At 44.9% G+C, this 4,672-nt stretch overlaps 1 pseudogene; it reads right to left on the bottom strand.

Annotated features, from left to right (window-relative positions):
- Nucleotides 1-3,281: 3,281 nt before the first annotated feature.
- On the bottom strand, nucleotides 3,282-4,454 carry LOC116863362 (annotated as a pseudogene).
- Nucleotides 4,455-4,672: the final 218 nt, after the last annotated feature.

The following is a 4,672-nucleotide window of genomic DNA, read 5'->3' as shown; positions in this document are numbered from 1 at the left end:
GAAGAACATGGAGGGAGGGGAGACAGTTCTGGCTCTTGGGGCCACAATCCCTCAGGGGGAGACCTTGAAGGCTCTACAGATACTTAAAGGACTCCCAGAATGTAAGAGTTATCCAAAGGCCTCTCTCATGGGGGCAGTCCAGGAGCTAGGTCAAGAGGTGTCCATGCGAAGGACCTCAGGACAACCAGGTGATGCTATATGTCATAAACCAGACTATCAGTGTATATTGCTAAATGTGCTTTATTGTCCCAATACTTTACTCCAGATCCCTCTGGGACAAGAATTCTCTTCTCTCTTCTCTTGGAAGGGAGATTTGTGGAAATGTTGGGCTGCACTCTATCATAGCATTTCTTCTGTGAGAATATTTGCTGTTTTCCCCATTGATCATGCCTGCGCAGATGCCTCCTTGTCCTTCTCTAAGCTCTTCATTCATTCAACAAGCATTTATTGAGCACTTACAATGGGCTAAGTGTTGAGAATCTAGCTGTGAGCACAATACACTGGGTATCTGTCCTCAGGGAGGTTACAGTGGACAGAGATCAGACTCCCCTGTTCCTGAGACTGGGATCCTACTATCTCTTCTCTGCCCCTCCTCAGATTCCACTCCGCCCTCCTGTTGGGACACTAGCTTGCCGACCAGGATAAAGTATCCTCTCCCTGAAGATTTCCTGTTGCCTACACCAGGACCTTCTCATTGTATGTGCTCTCTTCGTAACCTCTGAATGCTGGGGGACTCCCAGTAAGACAACCCTGCACTTGCTAGCTGATGTTAGGAAAGTACATGGTTCATTCAGCAAGTACCAAACTGTTAGCCAGCTGTGTGGATGCTGGGCTGCTTCTGGACCAGGAATTAATTGCCCCCATCAAGACTGGCCGGTTTCAAGACAGTCATAATTGACGAGGGAAGCTTATTTGGCTGCTATGAAACTAGCCAGATGCCCACTGCCGTGCCCTCAACAATGAGTCATGGTCAACCCCCGGATGTTAATGAAATCACAAATCTGGATGACGTTCTTGACACCATGAACGTGAATGCTAAGATAAAGGGCCTTGGTAATAGTACTGGCCTTTCTGGAACACCACTAAGCCCTCACCAGTCAGGCTCCAGCTGCCAAAACAGGACATCATAACCGTCTTGCTGTCACTCCAAACCCAGAGCTTAGCATCATCTGGCAGGGGTGGCATGAGAGTTAAAGAGATGACATGGGATAAAACAAGGCAGGATATTTCAGAGGCAGATAATTTACAGGTTAAGTGTGCACGTTTTGCCTTTTGACTTCTCCCTCTTCCCCCACCCCTCTTGACTTTGTCACTGCTGCCAGGCTGGTTTTCTAGAAGGGAGCAAGAAGACAATTTTATTTTCTAGGAGCACCCCTGGTAAGTGTTTAGAAAAAGTTCAAAGTCAAAACTTGCCTAAATGAGGTTTTGGAACAACCTCTTTAATGATAATGACCCATATTTTCCTGGTTGAATTCCTCTGCAGCCTTTGGCGAAAGCCCTCTGCCTGTGTGAATACAGCCCTGGACAGGTGGGAGCAGAGGGCAGACAGAGGCTTTAGGAATTCCCGCTCCATTTGAGTATCCTATGATGTATGGTAGGTGTATTCCCAGAAACCGCCCCCCACTGCCTCCTGCAAATGTTGTGATACAGTTATCTAACGGAAGAGAAAAGTATGGGGAAATCAAACTACCTGACTAGGAAAGCTGGTGGTTTTCTTTCCTTTGATCTGTTTCTTAGGAAAAAGAATTCTTAAAAAAAAAAAAAAATCCCAGAACATCCAGTATAATAAGCCTGATTAACTATAGTATTACATGCTCACTAACTAGCCTCAGGCAAAGTAGCAGCCTTGAGCATGAGACTTTCTCTCAGAACCTCTCCAATCCCAGCATCTGTTGTGCTTGCTGTCACCTCCAGGGTAACTTCAGCATTTTCACCTCCTCAGGTTCTGAACCAGACCCTCCCACGTGGAGCTTGAGGCAGCTGGTAGAGTATAAGCCAGGGCATGAGGAGCAACATTATTTCAGATGGAACAAATGTCTGATGGAAAGCTTACACAATTGCAGCCCGTCCTGGAAAATCTACCTGCTCGTTTCACCCCCAGCCAGGTGGGCGTTTCAGAAGCAGCTGGTGCTTTACAAGAGAACCGGGTGATGGCATGAAATTGTGTCTCCTGATTTGATTCCCACCTAAGCATCGCTTGCTCATCACACCAGTGACGGTGGACAGACCTGGTTGTGCCTCCCACCCCACCTTCAGCTTAGTCACCCCAAGTGATTTATATACGCGAGACCACCCTTGTCTCCAGATAAAATAAGGAAGGGAATCTGAAGGTTGATGTGGTGTCGTCTGCTCGCTGCCACACCCTTTCCTGTTCCTTTTCCCTTCAGTCTAATGAATTGTCTTTCTTTTCTTCCCACTCAAAAATGCTCATGCTTATGTGTGTGTGGGTTTTTGTTTTTTTGTTTTTTTTTTATAGTTTCCAATAGAAACCATACTCATTTTTCCAGGACATTTCTCCAAATTTTTTTTGCCCTAAGGCCTGACTTTTTTTTTTTTTTTTACAGAAACAGTTTTTAGTTTTTAATGAACTTGTAAACAAAAAATGCTCCAATTTCAAAATAAAAACAAAATCCCAGATCATATAGATGTTTACAGTGATTACATTTATCTAAGCAACATACATACATGTTCAGTTGTAAGATGTTAACTAAATTTCTGTGACAAATATGCATTTTTTAAATACCAAGAACATTATAGAGTTAATGCAGAGTCCTAAAGATAATCTAGTAGTCACTAAGTTTTTCTTAAGTCTTCACTTTAGATGCTGTTATTTCTAGCACGGGTAAGCAGGCAGAGTCTTTCGTATGCTCAAACACTGGAATCTTTGGTTGCTACCATATCAGCTGGCTTGCAAACAAGAAGCCAACCATTTTAAGAATGTTTTAAGTGAACAACTTGCAAACCCCAGGGATGGATAAACCCTAAGAATGCACAATTGTGAGCATTTACAACCATCACAACTGTGGCTGAAGACTGTTCATGCCGTTCTTCTGAAATGAGATCTCAAAGCAGTATCGTTCAAAATAAAAGATTTTAACACAAAAATTGGCATATGCACAATTTCTCCACCAATTTGTGTGTGTCAACCATTTAGTTAACTTTTCCACTTGAAAAAATGCAACATAAAACTGGACACCATGTTTCACTATCTCAGTTAATATTCACAATTACAGCGGCTACAACTTGGGACACGGCATCACCCGTGCTGCCCAGAGCGTTTATACTGAAATTAAGTTCTTTACACCAAGTAAATGGTTGTTCACAACCACTGGCTAGTGTACATATGAACTAAAATTCCTAGATTTGGGGAGAAACAAATGCTGCTCCGATCATCTGCTCTGCTTCTTCTGTTCCTCAATTCATGCTTAGAAACCTTTCATGTTACTCTTGGTTTTGTCAGTTTGCTTGCCTGTGGGGGTTTGGGCCTGCTGGCCCTGCCCACTTGAAGAGGCCTCCTGCTGTGCTGCTGTCTGCTTTAACATTGTCCAATCAAATGTGTAGTCATATTGGTGGTTCAGGGTCCTGAAAAGAATGCGGAATAGCTGCCTCAGATACATGTAATCCGGGGCTTCCTCAAAGCGCAGCCCACGACAATAGTTTAAGTACATGGCAAATTCTGCAGGAAACCCCTTACATAAAACTTCAACAGCAGTGGACATCTTCTTTTCACTCATCTTTTCATATTTTTGCTTTTTTGTTGCAGCCTTTAGTCCTTGCCATGGCAGGCTGGTTCCATTAAAAGACATCAAAACATATCCTAATGATTCCATGTCATCTCCGCGACTCTGTTCAATACCAAGATGTAAACTGATGCTAGTGCATCGGGCAGGGCCAGTGAGATTTTTATCTTCTCTGTATGGTATGTGTTACCTTGTCCTGTTGTCTCTGTACTTTTTGGCCAAACCAAAATCAATAAGGAATAACTTATTACAGTGACACCCAATACCCATTAGGAAGTTATCTGGCTTAATGTCTCTGTGTATAAAATTCTTTGTATGCACATATTCAATTCTACTGATCATCTGGTCAGCTAACATAAGTACAGTTTTCATTGTGAACCTTCTTGAACAGAAATTGAAGAGGTCTTCGAGGCTGGGTCCAAGAAGATCCATGACTAGCACATTATAGTCTTTTTCCTGACCATACCACCGTATGTGGGGGATGCCCACCCCACCTTGAAGAATCTTCTAGAGTTTGCTCTCGTACAGCAACTGGGGATGCCTGGCCTTCTGAGATTCTAGCTTCACTGCCACTTCCTCGCCGTTGGTCATGTTGATCGCCAGGTAAATGTCCCCGAAGGAGCCAGACCCGATCTTCCGTACCAGTTTCTATTTCCCTCCGACAATGAATTCGGCCTTGGAGCCGCGGCTGCTCGCCATCCTGAGAGAAGAAGATGGAGGCTGGGGCCCAGCCCCGACACCGCTGAGGAGGGGACGGAGGCCTCTGGGGCTCGTCCGCGGAACAAGGCTGCGGAGGACGGCGGCAGGAAATGGAAAACGTTGGCTCTTTCAAGGCGTTCCAGGGCCCAGAATCGGCCGAGGGGAAGCTGATCACCGCCGCTCACTCAGGCTTCTTTCCGCCAGGCCGCAGTTTGTGGGGGGCGGTTCTCGCG

The sequence above is a fragment of the Lontra canadensis genome, unplaced genomic scaffold (genome assembly GCF_010015895.1).
Source record: "Lontra canadensis isolate GAN:19392208 unplaced genomic scaffold, GSC_riverotter_1.0 scaffold976, whole genome shotgun sequence".
NCBI classification, from domain to species: domain Eukaryota; kingdom Metazoa; phylum Chordata; class Mammalia; order Carnivora; family Mustelidae; genus Lontra; species Lontra canadensis.
This window is presented reverse-complemented; position numbering and strand designations above follow the sequence as displayed.